The sequence below is a fragment of the Centrocercus urophasianus genome, unplaced genomic scaffold (assembly GCF_019232065.1).
Source record: "Centrocercus urophasianus isolate 14NV4802_14NV808 unplaced genomic scaffold, USGS_Curo_1.0 seq_10, whole genome shotgun sequence".
Classification (NCBI taxonomy): Eukaryota; Metazoa; Chordata; class Aves; order Galliformes; family Phasianidae; genus Centrocercus; species Centrocercus urophasianus.
Genome location: NW_024884142.1, coordinates 35957390 through 35974128, shown reverse-complemented (window position 1 = coordinate 35974128; position 16739 = coordinate 35957390).

Below are 16739 nucleotides of genomic sequence, written 5' to 3'. Positions count from 1 at the left end.
ACCTGAAAACTGGCATTGCCAGTCACTGAGCAGCACAGACACTGGTGTGAGACAGTCCTTGCTGCAAACTCCTTGCAGCTGAAATGCAGCATTCAAAGCATAAGGAGAGAGGAAGCAATGCTAGTCATAGACAGGAAGCTGAGACATCCAAGGGTATGCTGTGGGGCTGTGTCAGCACAAAAGCCAGAACAGATCCTCTGAGTACTTGGTCAGTTGCAGCTGGTGTAAGATTTTGCCTAATTTTTCATTAATTACTATCATGTTAATGGTTTGGGGACGGGAATATGACAGCAGGAACCACCAAAGGTTCTCACATTTTCAAAGTAGACCCAAGAGTTGTGAACACTATCTTACTATGCTTTCTACAGCCCGTGACACCTCCTGGAGTTATTTTTTGACCAAAGACATTGCCACAGACAATTGAGGGACACGACAGTCCTCACTGCACAGCTCCTCAAACGAGCAGACGTCACTTACTGCTGCCCTCTCTGCCCACTTCCTATTTCTCATAGAAACCCCTGAGGATCACTCCTGACCTATCAGGATGTGTCTGTGGCGTTGTTCCAGGCAAGTAAACAACGCTGGGTAGTTTGGGAATATCAGACCAGGAAGGGTTTAGAAGTACCATCGTGGGCTGTCTCCTTCATTGTGTTAGCGACTGAACCACCCAGTGCTTGTTTCCTCCAAATAACAGCCCAGTAATTGTTTCCTCTTGTCTAGTTCATTTTTAGAACTGTTTTAATTTCGCCTATTGTTGACCCTGCTAGTTTAGTCTATAAAGCTTTACATACACATGGAAAAAAATAACAGTACCTAACTTCCTGCCTTCCATTACCCTCCAGAGTAACTCTCAGGCTAATGCACATAAGGAACCAGGAAAGATATGTTTTAAGCTGTTATACTACTACAGAGGCAATTCAGAAGGTTAAGTTAGCCAGGATTTAAGATATGAAAGAGCCCATGCATTGCCCACTCACGTTGCACTCTCTGTGGGACAGTGAGTATGGGATTACTAGCTGCAGCCTGAAGTGCTGCCCAAGAAGCAGATGGTTGCGGCATTTTGTTACTGATGGGTTAGTTCGCTTTGATTTTATTTCACATTTCTTTTTTATTTTCCCCTTAAACAAAAATTCCAGTTCCCAGCAAAATTCCTGCAATGCTCCCTATTTCAAGAGCTTATAATATTTAATATTTGTATCTAAGCCCTCTGATAACATCCCTTAAAACTTTTTCTTACCTTTATGTTTGGAAAATATGTATTGTCTTCACTCCCAAACCATTTTAAAAGAATTTAATCTGATTTCCTAACAAGCCTCACCTTAGTCTTCAGTCTCTAACGCTTTTGTGTACTCAGGATAGCAATGTTACGTCCTATATTTCCTTAATGCAGGAGGAGGAAGAACGTACCTGTGCTCATTTTGTGCATGATGTCCTCTCATCCAGACGCAGGAAATCTGGCCTATCTCCACAGCCTCAGAGGGCTTGACTCCACAATTCCCATATGCCAAAAGAGCCCTGTAAGCTCATGGAGATCAGCTCCTCGGGGAGAGATAAATCTCTACCCTTCCTGCTGGACATGAGTCAAGGTGACTTAGGACAGGTCAAGCCAAAGGTCCAGAAGAGGAAATAGGAAAGCACCTGTTGCTGTGCTCTCCTCAGGAGAGTATACACTGGGGAATATGGGGTTCATTGACAACCTTCCTTCTGGAAGCAGAGAACTGACCGAAAGGCTGAAACATTTCAGTTGCAGGCATTATAGTGGATTTTGCTTTATTCTTTCCTGGTACAATCTGTTTTCAGTTAGCTTTACATAAAAATCCTGGAATAAACTATTTTAGGGGGTTATTATTGTACTTCAACCAGCAAGTATAAAACGCACAGATGGAAAGAGAGGGAGATGATATATGAAAAATTTATATATTCAGCTCTATTGCTGACAAAGGAATTTTATCGTCAAAAATACTGATGTCATGACTTGTAACCTTAATGGCTTTCCCATGTATACAGTAGGGTGACAAGAGATACACAAAAAACCTTGCCTTTGGTTTTCTACACATACTTTTCTTTTTATCTCTTCACATCTTGTTTCTTTCCCCAAACCAAAAAGCGAACTGAAGTCTCCAGTTCTTTTCAACAGCATTTTCTTCTTTCCAATTTAATTTCTTTTTTTTTTTTTTTTATTTAAGGAGTAACATGAAAAAGAGCCATGAATGGATAAAAACAGTCTTAGCCAAATATAGCTCATGTGAACAAAGGTATGGATACAGATGAGGGACCCAACCTCTCTACCTAATGCACCACATGCCGAAGCATAGCTCAGTTGGAAAGGGTGCTAAACTCCAGCTGTCAGTGGGAACAGAGTAAAAATTGTCATTGCTTCTATTAAGAAATGCAGCAAGTCTCATTCATGCCTATATATGATAGCTAGCACTCGTAAGCTGGCTGCAGTTACAAGCTCTTCTGTATTTTTGAAACACACTTCCATAAATATCCCCACAGAAGACAAAATGACACTTCCTCATGTGTGCCAATGGTGGTGTAGCCAAGATCTGATTCAACAGTAGCATATGCACATTTCTGAGAACTTGGGACTTATTTATTTCTATTTCAGAATGCTGCACTAATTTCTCATACAGTATGAATCATAGGACTCCAGCATTTACTTGAAGCACAAGACTGAATCTAACAGTTTCTAAATGCATTCAGCTTTCTGCTCTGCATTGATCAGAGTTTATCTCACAAAATACTTCTAAATTCTCTGTATAGTTCTTCCAGTATTCATACTTGAATGAAAAGTATGCACAAAATAGCAATGAATTCTGAGTCAGCTTTGAACATAGATGTTACTGTTGTCAAACAATATGCTAGCAAAAATAGCAAAGCAAACAAACAACAGAATAAAAATCTGGAAGCTTTCAAGTATTTTGAAACCAAGTCTATGAGGCTTCTTATTAAAATAAGGACATATGGTTTCTCTGCTCACTAGGCATGCTTTCACCTCCATTGGAACAGCATTGCTCTTAAAAAAAAGAGGCCTCCTGATCTCTTAAAAATTAGGACAGAAAGTAGGTGGAAATTTCAGCAATTTGATAAACTGTAAGTATCAATAGAACTATAGTTCTTTAGGCACACTTGAAATTCCAGTGCTTTACCTGTTGCCTTCAGCAGTGTGAGTGATGTGTTATGTAGAGTGGACTGACAGAGTTTGCTAACATTCCCATTTGTAGAAAGCAAGAGGAAACCTGATCCTAAAAGGATCCTGACAACACTGGCTGCCAGACGTTTTAATTTTCAAGGAAGGGAGAGCTACTGGATGTTAACTTGCATATGCCTGCATGCTGCTGCTTGGAGAGTTATGCATGAGAGCAAATCAATTTATTGAGACTCTGGTTGCATGTTAGTTTTCTCTGAGAGTAAATACATTACTTCTCCCTTCTCTCTGTGCAAATGTGTATGATTACAATATTTTTTACCCACCTGGCCATAGCTCAGCATGTTCCATGGCCTTTGCTATGATATTAAATCTGGTACTGTGTCACTTGAATACCCTTCACTGCATCAAATGACACAACGAAGCGAAGCAGAAAGACTGATGTGACATTTCTCAGTAGGAAGTGTTTATCTCTGTTCCATCAGTGTTTAATTGCCTTGCAAACCACTCAGGGTTCTACAAACATTAAGCAAAGAAATCTTTAGCAAACAGTAACACTTTATACTAAGTGTCTTTAAGTACACTTGTTGGTAGTGTAAGTGTTTGATAAACAGCACACAATATGAATATTAGCAATTACATTTACCTTTGGGTTCCATAATCTATACAATTGCAGGAAATCTTTTGCCTAGCATTCTAAAAATATTTGTGATGTTACACATTGAAATTTCTACTTGTGCCTATTAATTTACCTCATGTAATTCTAGCCTGTGCTTTTGAGTCTTACAGCTCAATCATGAGAAATTTTTAACTAATTACCATGCGTGTATTAAGTAGTGTGGTTAGTGTCAATCATCTGCTGTTTGTTTTCTCATCCACTCCCCACGAAGAGTCATGCAGTGAAAATGTTTGGTTTTGGTACAGAGTTCTGTCCTTTTTTTTTTGCCTCCCATTTGTTTTTTCAATATACACGTTACTATGTAGGAATCCAAGACTAGCCCACAGAATGGGATACTGAGAATAGGCCTAAAAGGATGCTGAGCACATGTACTCCACATGTCTCCATGTACCACAAGCCATGTATTTCCTGGCATGCCACAGAAAAAGATTTGTAAAGATTCTTGTGGGACTATGTAGTGTCACAAGAAGAGAATGAGAGAAATCAAGATTGTAACAGTGTTCTCTGCTAGTTTGTTTTTGATCTGCTCACATGGTCATGAAAATTATTTATTTGTCCCTCTGTGAAGAAGCCCTCCAAACACCCATGGTCCTCATCTATATAGCATCAGGAAAAAACGTGTTCCTGATCTCAAACCTGGTGCTTGTTTTATGTGCCCAAATCAGCAAGTTGGAGCCCCAGCATATCTATCATGAAATCTTTGGTCTTGCTGTGGTTAGTGTTAATTGCTGCAAGGGGAAGCAAGTAGAAATTATTTTGAAAACAAAATGAACTAGGAGCCAAGCTTAATATCAAGGATGAGAGAATTCGGTTTTTTTATCTCTGCAAGTAGCTAGCAGAAATATGACATCTTATGTTAATGTGACACGGCTCATCAGCAACAGAGATCACATACTTTCAGTAAAGAACAGAAGGTCCGAAGACTGACAGCTTAAACATTAATCTTCATTCTGAGTTCATTGTGTATTGTCACATCCATAAAGTTATTTTCAAAGTAAGTCTAGATTCTTTCTCCCACAGTTCAGCTAGGAAGGCCAATTCAGAACCCTCTCTTTCAAAGGCTGAAAAATGTTTTCGAATTTTTTTTGTTCCAAATATTTTCCTTGTTTACATGCAAGGCCCAAGAAATGAGCCCCCAGGTGCTAACACCTTGGAATAGAGAATGGAATTTGTGGTAGTCCTCAGACCTCAGAGAAGTTCATTTTCAACTCTGATCACTCTATTCTGAAAAGATTGTTATTACACATAGTTTCATTACAGCAGAGAAGAGTTTTGTTGGCTATGGTCTTCACCCAAGAGCATAGGGACCTATTGGGTCACGCATATAAGGGTTTGAAGAAGATGAGGAAGAAGAATATATCAATACCTTCAGATAATCAATGTGCTGTAGTGTCCTGCACCTTTTGCAGTGAGAGCCTGTGCTTATCACTTTGCTGCAGTCCAGCTAAAGGACATAAATATACAAAGACAAGGAATTCTTTACTGGCCACAAAATGACAGTGGCTAGTGAAGGCCGCAGACAGAGGGTGGTCATCAATGGCTCTATGTCCAGGTTGAGGCCGGTAACGAGCGGCATCCCCCAGGGGTCTGTCTTGGCATGGTTGCTCTTTAACATCTTTGTCAATGACATCGATGACAGAATCAAAAGCACCCTCAGCAAGTTTGCTGACAACACCAAGCTGAGTGGTGTGGTTGACATGATGGAAGGAAGGGATGCCATTCAGAGGGACCTCAACTGACTTGAAAGGTGGGCCCGGGTGAACCTGATGAGGTTCAACTTGGCAAAGTGCAGAGTTTTGCACTTGGGCTGAAGGAATCCCAGGCATTCTACTGACTGGAAGGAACGGTCCTTGAGAGCAGCCCTGCAGAGAAGTATTTGGGGGTCCTGATGGATGAAAAGCTGAACATGAGCCAGCAGTGTGCTCTTGCAGCTTGGAAAGCAAATGGTATCCTGGGCTCCATCAGAAGAGGGGTGGCCAGCAGGGACCCTCTCTACTTTGCTCTTGTCAGGCCCCATCTGGAGTACTGTGTCCAGGTCTGGGACCTCCAATACAAGAAAGACAGGGAGCTGTTGGAGAGGGTCCAGAGGAGAGCCACAGAGATATCAGGGAACTGGAGCACCTCCCCTATGAAGACAGGCTGAAGGAGCTGGGCTTGTTCAACCTGGAGAAAAAAAGGCTGCAGGGTGACCTAATTCAGTACCTAAAGGGAGCCTACAAACAGGAGGAGAATCAACTCTTTGAAAGGATTGATAACTGCAGGACAAGGGGAAATGGTTTTAAGCTGAGGGAGGGAAGATTTAGATTGGATGCCAGGGGGAAGTTCTTTACAGAGAGAGTGGTGAGGTGCTGGAACAGGCTGCCCAGAGAGGTTGCAGATGCCCTGCCCTAGAGGTGCTCAAGGCCAGATTGGATGGGGCCCTGGGCAGCCTGGTATAGTATTAAAAGGAGAGGTTGGTGGCCCTGCCTCTGGCAGGGAGGTTGGAGAATCATAGTCCTTGAGGTCTCTTCCAACCCAGGCTATTCTGTAATTCTGTGATTCTGCAACAGAAAAACAGCTACATTGTCATTTAGGATGATGAAGACATCAACAATATTTCTGGATCACAGGTTGAATTGACCAAATGAAGTCAAGAAAAATATTTGCTTTGTCTACAAAGTAATCAAATTACTTTTAACCACCCACTCACATAATTTCTGTCACGTTTTATTCTTAGATCTGTGATTCTTTGTTCATAATTTGATCTGTCCAATAGTAAAGCCATTCTGGCAGAAGTACTGCAGTAGTGAAAGAAAGGTGGAAGGGAGATATCATTTTAATTCACGTACCTGAAATTCTTCTGATTCTCTCAGTGGAGAGTATTAGGGAATAGGACAATACTAAAAAATATTTTTTTTCCGGATCTAAAATGCTAGTTTCAGGTAGATGAGCTTGTAAATCGTAGAGTCATTGAATAGGTGTCATTGGAAAAGACCTCTAAGATCATCTAGTCCAACTGCATACCTACCACCAATACTGTCCACTAAGCCATGTTCCTTAGTTCCACATCTGTTTCTTGCACACCTGCAGGGATTTTGACTTAATCACCTCCCTGGGCAGTGTATTCCACTTCCTGACCACTCCTTCAGAGAAGTTTTTCCTAAACACAGAATCACAGAATCAGAGGGGTTGGAAGGGATCTCAAGAGATCATCAAATCCAACTCCCTTGCTAAAGCAGGTTCTGTACAGTAGGTTAAACAGATAGGCATCTATTTGTATCTTGAATATCTCCATAGGAGACACTACAGTCTCTCTGGGCAACCTGTTCCAATGTTCTGGAACACAGAAATTCTTCAGGATGTTTGTATGAAACTTCCTACATACAAGTTTTAGCTCACTGCTCCTTGTCCTGTCACTACACACCACTGAGAAGAGTCTGGCCTCTTACATTTGCTTCTCACCTCCCTTTCAATATTTGTAAACATTTATCAGATCCCCTCTTGGTCTTCTTTTCTCCATACTGAACAGACCAAAGTTACTCAGCTTTTCCTCACATGGAAGATGGTCCTATACACCCTGAACCTCCCCTGGTACAACTTTTGGCCATTCCCTCTCACCCTATCTTTACATATAACTCTTCCATATTTACAAGTGGGATATTTATCTAATGACATCAAACTACGGTATAGTTAGCTGTCTTCAGTGCTGAGAATCATCTGTTGAGAGCAAGGAACACTTGCTCTCTGAGAGAGATATTGGCAACTTCAGTTCAGAAATCCTGCAATGGAACTTCATTTCACAAGTCAAGAAGGGCTGACCATGTAATTAATTCCTGAACTAAAAGTGGTCCTGAGTGTTCAGAGCTTCAAAAGTAAATTAAAGAACAAACTCAGCAAATGAACTGCTAATTAATAGATACCATGCTGCATGAGAAGGAAACTTTTGTATATGGTATTTTTTATAAAGATGCCCTTTGTAGAATATGTTCAGAGCCCTCTTCATATGCTCAGTCCTAAAAAAGGTTGCAATTACTAACAATTGAGGGAGATGCTTGAGTTAGATCTGGTGTCTTCAATAGAGTGGATATAAGGATTCTCCTAAAGACTAACACGGCTCCAGCAGAGATTTTGATTGTGAACCATCTGTCTGTACAAACTTAGCATGCCTTTTTGGATCCATGAACAGCATTGTGTCAAAATACATGAAAGGTTTTAGAAATAATCTATGTTCGTGAACGTTTTCCAGCTATGTTATTACACGTAATTGCCTTTAAATTGGCTCACTTTTATTCCTTATTTAAAATAATCATAACTAAATTTCCTTTGAGACCCTAGTTGCATATTTCAGTAGGCTCTGGAAAACAGTTAATGGCAAAATCTTCAGAATTTTGTGTACTACTCATTACATTTATGTTTTACTAATCATCTTTATTCATTTTACTTGCTTTTTTATCATGTGTAAACTATTTTTGAGGTACGCGTATGAATCAGATGCAGCAGGTTTTCCCTCTGCACTGCACTGCAGAAAAATGATCTAGTAAAGCAAGAGAAGGAAATGGTGAGAGTGACAGTTCAGCCATTTCTGAGGTTGTATAAGGGTGTACATAGCACCCTCCTCTGCTTTTTGCAGTCAAGACAAAGAGCTCAGGTTCTTACCCCAACATCCAGCAATGGGCAGAGCTGCTGCACTCGTGACAGTGATTTAGTTTTGGAAGGGAATTTGAGTAGAATTTTATGTGATACAAATACATAGCACATTACTTTTCTACCCTGCATTTCAGTTTCAGGTTAGTGAAGCCGTCCAGCTCAGTACATATTTTCTCTGATACACCATCTGGCAGTATGTGGCAGCAGTTGCATGCAAGCTCCTATCAGCTATACAAGTCCTTCTGAAATAATGTGCATTGCAAATGTGAACAGTTACTTTTTTATTACTTAAAACATCCCTTTCAACTTTCATTGTCACCAAGACAGAATGACTTCAAACAAAAAATTCCTCTAAAGCAAACAAACAAATGAAGGGTCACGAATCCTCAAAAATAACAATGCTGCAGGTCTATTTTAGTAATTATCTTGGCAGAGTAAAATGGAAGCTTCTCTTAAAAGAATAGCTTCCAAGTTTCAAGGGAACAAGTCGTAAATAGATTGTTCAGGAAATTCGCAAAGTTTGGGTATGATAATGAGAAAGTAGTTGATTAAAGTTTGATTTGCCGTTGGAATGTGTTACTTGCCTCCCAGATGGGGCTTCAGCACGTTTCTTTTTCTTAACTCTTCGTTCTAAATTAAGTGTCCATTCTTTCCTTAAAGATTTCTTCTTTAAGGCAGAGATAGCCTTTGAGCCAGGCGAGGAGAGGACACAGCTCAACAAAGGACACAGAGGTCTTTGTGATGACAACAGGAAAAGCTCAAGAACGAAAAGAGAGCGGCGCTGAAGGATGTGTGCCAGAGCGGGATCAGGGAACCAGGAAGGGGGGAGGCAGGGGCCAGGCAGTGAAGAAGGTAAAGGAGCCCTGGAAGCCACTGTTATTCCAAGAGATGGCACAGATAGGCAGAGAGCAGGCTGTAGAAAGCAGCTGCTGACCTTTGGCAAGCTTCATGTTACAGCAGCAGCACCAACAGACTGCTCTGTCCCCAGCAGGATGCTGTCCTTCCATCCATCACAAGCAAAACGCACTCTCCACAACTTCTCCCTGTGAATGTCCCCATTATTCAAGCAAGCTGCCATCATTCAGCATACAGCTAGTAAGAATTGGACACTTCAGAATTCTGAGAGAAAAGGAGATTTGGATTTCTTCACCAAAACATGACAGTTTATCACCAATCTCTGTGAAGAAAATCCAAAAGGGATTCTGACGCACTTACAGATTTCTTCTTCTTTTTGAGGGGAAAACAAAAATAGAAGGGATTCCTTCCTTTATTTAGAAATAAAACTAAAAAAAAATTAACTTTCCTTTGGTCATCTCTCCCTCAGTCTGCATATTAAACTGGGAAAAAGACAAAAAAATGATTGGCATTGTAAAGGCTTTTAGATCAGTCATAAATGGAAAATTGCATGTTCAAACTTGCTTTGCTATGAATAGTAGAAAATTTACAATAGTCAGGATGCTTCCTTCCAGAGGACCCTAAACCTTTTTAAAAGAAAACCTCTGAAGGGTACCATGATGAATTACTGACATTCAGTCATTCTGCTGAAACTCAGCACCTTGTCAGGAGCAGCACTACCCAGTTATTTAAGACAGGAAGTGAAATATATTTCACTTAATTGCAGGATAATGCTTGTGGCTAGAGTAATACTTAGACTTGGTATTTGGTCACGTCACACATTTAATAGCAGTGTTATTGTGACAAGTGCTATGCAGTCCTCTGCCACCCAAGAGGTCAGCATCATTTCATCTGAATCAAGTGCTCTCAGCAGCAACTGGGACACAGCACTGGCTTGGAAGGTCTGTGCTCATCTGCTGAACTGCAAACACTCTTCTCTACTCAATCCATTTCCCTGATATTTTCTGCTCAAAGCAGGATCTTTGTTAAACTTATTGGTTTTGAGGGTTGAAGAAAAGCTAGTGCATGGGATGTTGAAGCATCCTGTAGTGAATTAGAGTTGCCTCTCACTTTTAGTTTGCTATTCTGATCTATGTATGCTTGCAAAACAAACAAAAAAAAAAACATAAAAAAAAAAGCAGTGAAAATTCTGCCAGATTTCAGCATGGACTTAACTGTAGTATAAATCCTCAAATCACTAAAATTCAGTCTGCTTTCCAGAATTTTTCTGCAAAGTTTCCTTTCCTTAAAAGTGGTATAAATAGCAAGATAAGTCTTGCAGGTAGCACCATCCAAACTTGCATGTGACTGATCATTTCCACTGCAGAAGGTACCACGTCAAATATATGGCATGAAACTTCTCGTGTTTCAACCAAAGGCATTTGTTATTTGCAAGTTTTCTTTACCTTTTGGCCATCCCCTTGTCCCAGAACAGTTTTCTAAGGTATGTGCGGAATCATGGTCTCTCAGTTACATCCCCCACTCTGTTTTGTGAGAGCACAACAAGTTAATTGTGCCTGATGATATGGATGGCCCTTTCAAGTCATGAAAAATGATACTGTTTTTCTTATCACAAGTAGATAACCATTAATATTACGTGTCTCGTCTATGGGAAGAGAAAGGGACTTGTTTTGAAAGTTTTCAAAGATAGGAGACAAAGGGTTCTGTGGGGACACCAGCACACAGTGCAGCCATACAGACTGAAATCAGAAGACTGGAACCTGCAGTAAAAATGGGTAAAAAAAACACCAGAAAACTGGCTGTTTCTTTCAGAAAAGCTAAGCTATTACCCTAAGGAGTACAGAGATGTGGAAGTAGATCAGTATCATATTCAACTCAGGCAGAGCTCCTGGCTAAAGCTTCTTCTTGGTCAGCTACTATTTTAACTGAACAAATTCCTAAAATCTGACTCATTCTTACTTGGTTCACCGGTAGTAAAATCTCTTAAAATAATTGGCATATCTTAGAAGGTGAGCCAGAAATACTTTTTTTTTTTCTTTCTTTCTTTCTTTTTTTTCCAAGAAAAGAGAATGTGGAGATGGAAGCCTTTACACTGCTCTACTATTAGTCATTACATCTTTTTTAGTAGCACTCAATATCTATCTCACTCTGAGGAGTCCTATATTTTAAGTCAGTGGAAAATGTCTTATTAACTTTGACTGGCTTTGGATCAAGCACCAGGTGCCTGAAGGCTTCAGACAGTCCCATTTTCACAAGTGGTGTACAGCAGTATAACAGTGCTATTTTAAAATCATATGATGTGCACAACATCATAGTTGCAAGTAACATGATAATAAATACCAAGTTTAGATTCCATCTGACAGATTTTGTGCCATTTGCAGAGAAAAGATGTATAGAATTGCCAGGCAGGCAAGGAGTTGATTGAGGAGAGGCATCTCTCAACAGAGCTCAGTGGAACCATGGTGCTTCAGAGGAGGATGAGGATCTCAGACCCCTGGTGCCATGGTACTTTGCAGTAATTAGGGGTTCACTTGCTAAGGGTCAGATCATTTCTTTGACCTCTAAGAACTTCCTCAAAGAGTCAAAAATCAAACAGGAAAGCTCACTCTGCCTTTTCACATGAAGATAAAAATATATGATTTCTCTGTAATGATTTAAAACATTCAAAATTGTTTCTCTTTTGAAGTCTTTCAAAAAGACGGCTTTTGCCTCTGCTGACTGAGAAGGCAACTTCTCTCATATCTTACAAAGAGGCAATGCATTTTATAGTTCTTCTAAAGTTATATTAAAATGACGAAGTTGGAGACAAGTTTCAGTGAAATTTACAAATTGTACAGTTGTGTAATTGCACAAATGCAAAAATAAAGTTAATCAGTTATTAATACATGGCACGTGTGTAGCTAGTTTGCAGAAGGTTGCAAAATACGTGAATATCCAAAAGCATTTTTAGAGCAACAGAATTCAATACCAAGTCTGCAGAGTTGCAGTGCTGACTTTGTGCAACAGCTATAATGGGTACACGAGTTCAGCTCTTCTCCAGTGTAAGACCTCAGGAGAAAAAAAATAGAAAAACAAATAGAGATCCTTCAACTTGAAAGAAAATTGAAATCATACTGTTATATGCTTTAATTTTCTGTGTGCTCTGCAGAACAAGTGTTTTTTCTGATTCTCTCTGGACATGCTTGACACACTTGAATCATAGAATCATAATGCTTGGAAGAAAACCACTAAGATTATCTACTCCAACCACCAACACATCCCCACTGTGCCCACTAACCATGTCTCTCAGTACCACATCACCTGCAATTTCTCTTTAAAAAATTACATGAGGGATTCCTTCTTCTCAAAATAAATCTTAACCATTATAAGAATTGGGCAAACAACAGTGTATACATTCTGCTAATAAAATAGGATATTAAATCAGCAACTTCTGTGAAATTAGTACTTTCCCCATGATCCTGAGAATAAATTTCTCAAAAACAAATGCACAAAACATCATGAGATACCCTTAACCTTGCCCCTGTTACTGGTGTTATGTAGAGGACAATAAAATTTCAAAGGTTCTCATGCACCTTGCGTTTCTGAAAACATGATACTTGTTAGACACTTAAATAGTGTTAGTATTTAAGCATTACACTGAAGTTTTTCACCACTAGCAGAATACTGCACACTGTCATTCTGAACTCCTATTTGAAAGAGCTTTTATGAAAGAGTTTATTTTTTCTGCCTGAAAACTGAGATATTTTGAAGAACTCTTTAGGAAAATCCCTATTTACTAACTGTAGTCTACATGTAAAATAATTTGTGAGAAACCACTGTGAATATAAATTTTAGAGTGCTCATAAAACTTTATGCGTGGGACGAGTGCGGCCATATTACACTGAGAAGTGGACTCTGTCCATGGAGCTATCAGTTAAGTTAGTGGTTAATATATAATCTTCAGTCTACAAACCCTGAAAAAGGAACTCTCTGCACTCCATGTCACCTAAAAAAATGTGTGGATATAGTCACTTTCCATGATCTCATAACTGTGTCACTGATATCGCTAACTTCAGAGAATTAAACTAATCAATAAATCTCCTTTTTTTTTTTTTTTTTTTTGTCCACACAGCATCTTTTCATGCTAAAAAGCTTCTTTAAAAGTTCTCCTGTTCTCCTGCTGCATTCAGCTTTTTATTACAGAATCTTTACCTGCATAAAACACTGAAACTATTTCATTTTTTCATATACTATGTGATCCCAAACTGCAACATGCAACATATAAGGATACAGATATATAATATTTTCTTAGGTCTCTCAAAGATCTAATATACCATCTCTGATCCTCACAATATCAACAAAATTGGTCAAACAAGTCGCCACTGGTTTAAAAATGAATTGTGTCTTTTGTCAACAACTTTTTAAAATGCTGTGCTGTATTTTGCCAGCCTAACCTCTATCCCCCAGCCTGATTTGAATGCAGAGATACTCCATTCTCCTCACAGACCATGGGATAGATATATCTAATGAAGAATTGTGCAGACACCTCTAGATCTATGTTGTTGTCACTACTGCATGTCAAAAGTAGAAATCTTGCAGAAATACATTTTTGTGCTAGGCAAGAGTGGATTTGGCAAAACTGTTTTCCTTTAGTATGATACCCAGAGGAAGCTGTTACTCAAATAGAAATGGGAGAGCGTACTTCAAGTTTCAGGGAGACATTGTGTTCCCTAATAGACCCTAAATAAAGACCCTATTCCCTAAATAAAGAGCTGACAAACCTGCCTTAGAAATTACGGAAGTTACTGAACTTTTTTTGAACTTCAAAGTTTTGGCTTATCACTTGGGCAACGGCTGGGTTGGTTCTTATTTATATCCCTACTGAAAACAAGATTAATTCTTAGGTTTGCTTTCAAATTCAGTCATAAATGGAATGTCTTAATTGTTTGTTAAAGGAACAACAGGTTGTGGTCAGGGTCAAATGCCCCTGTGCTCAACAGATTTTAGCTTTGCATAGTACTAACTCTTGAGATGATGATAAGCAAGTAAAGCAAACCCAGAGGAGGATCTTCATGCTTTGTATGAGGGAAATGCTGAGTGTGCAAGTATGCAAGAGCAGGGAAGAGGGAAGAAGAGACCTGATTCCTTTTGACTGGGAATTTTTCACTACATTGGGCACCACAGTACGTACTGGTATTTGGGCTATTGATGCATGCACTTCAGCAAGTATGGAATTCTGCAAGATCAGCAGCAGAATAATGCAAGATATCTCTACTGAAGAATTGACTTGAGTCTTGGCAGAAAGGTTTAAGTATGTGAGCTGGTTTGCTCCTAGTAGCTCATCACTTGCTTTGTAGTGAATCTTCTGACAGGAACACAGACTTGGTGGTTGTCCTCTAGTAGTGCTATTCCAAAATTGCTTGGTTTTCTAGAATGGGTGGACTCCTTTCTGAGTCACTGTGAGTGATCATGAGATTTGCAAAGACTCAAGAACTCATATAGGTATTGCAGAATGGCTGTTTTCATCCAAAGTACATTTGACACGTGTAGGCACCTACAGATGTTTATTTCTGCTGAGATATGCTAAGATGTCCTTCAGATGTTCATGGGGAAAGGTGAGGGCCTGGTGGATGGTAGAATCACAAGCAGAGCAGAAGAGCTACCTGCAAGTGTGAGCTCACTAGCTGGGCCATGATCTGGCTGGGTGTTTTCTAATGTAAAGCCCTAGGAAACAGGGGGATGAAGACACTTTTCATTACCTCATCACTACCATCTTAGACCTGATTCTGCCTTTTCATGGATGGATTATGAGAGGGCCTGGAAGAATCAGATAGCAATAGGGAAGAAATGGAGTATTTTCTTTTTATGTAACCTAGGAAGCATCAGGCACAAGTGTAGCACACCATGCAGTCTCTTGAGTCCCTCTCCCAGAACACAAGCAAATCTTTCCAAAAGGGAGAACTTGGCAGAACTAAATAAGGGGAGTCTCATCCTTGCCCCATAACCATGGGTTGGAAGAAGTGGGTGTCTCAGCAGGGAAGCATTCTGTTGCAGGCTGCTTACTTGAGTATCAGACAGATTGCAGGGAAGAGAAAAGGGTTATTTCAACTCAGCCAAGGATTTCAGCTCTTTGCTCTTCTGCTCCCAGTGTTTGGGGCTGAGGGACTAGTTCTGTTTGTTTTCCCTTGGAGAAGACTGATTGCCAACTTTTTCCATTTCTTGGAATGAAGGAACTGGCTTCGTTTATTTTCAGCACTCTCCAGGAAATGAGGCTGTTACATTTATTATCCCGAAACTGGAAGGCCAGTTCAGTTTCTTTAGTAGGTGCAGGGGCACAGTTGTTAAATTCATTGTGCTTTTTCCAAGGGGCTGAGCCTTGGAGCAAGTATGTTATTCCCACTAATTATGTGGTGCCTCTCCTGTGTCTTTGGCTGAACATGCCAAATGTTCTAATCATTACTTGCCAGCAGAAGCAAAGACCTTGCATGGGTGATTCTGGTAAAAGAAAAATCCTATGAGCTGTGTAAAAATATCTCCATTGTCGCAGCATTCCTACAGCAGTGTCTGTATGATAGTGAGCACAGCCATAGTATCAGCTCGGGGCAGTCAGGGCACAAGTGACTAAGGCTTGCAGCAATATGCCAGTCTGCTGCAAGAAGAAAAAAAGAAAATCCAGTTAGCATTACACAAGAGAAAGGTACATTTCTTTCTCTGATCTCTTTTAGTGCTTACAAGATTTAGATAACACACTTATCATGAAGTAAATGGAGATATTTTGCAAGTTTTACTTGGTGTGGTAACAACTATTACCCTTTATACCTCTGTAAACACTCTGAAGTTTGCACGACTAAGGGCATAAATAAAGCTAACAAGCACAGCCTAACTTCAAATACCTCGTAGCTTTTCACATGCGTGCCTAATTAAATAATGAGGATGAGCTTCTTTCAGGTTGTAATAAAATAAAATTGTATAAATAATTATCTAAACAAAATACTCACATGTCCAGAATAAATTACCATCATATTTTCTGATTACTAATGTAAGTTTTGTTAGGAGTGAATGAATAATATTAAAATATTTAATTAGTCAATTCATAGAGGGGTTCTTTGCAGCACTAATATCAACAACAGCACATCTAAAATTATTAGGGATCAAAAGAGACTATTACAACACTAACATCTAACATAACAAGAGATCAAAGTTTACTAGGCAAGCAAGACCCTGCTTGTAGAAGATGTGATCTCCCAGTCTTTATTTCTTGCTTTTCTCTCATTCAGGTTTCTTTCCCAAATACTTCTATATCATCTAGAACACTAAAACACTGGTAATTAAGTAAGTTTTGTAAGGAAGCAAATGAACTGCAGCAGTAGATTGTTAGTTCTGTGATGGCTGCTGAACACTGACTTCACTATAATCAGCCGTGCGAGGGATGGGGCAATGGGAAGTACA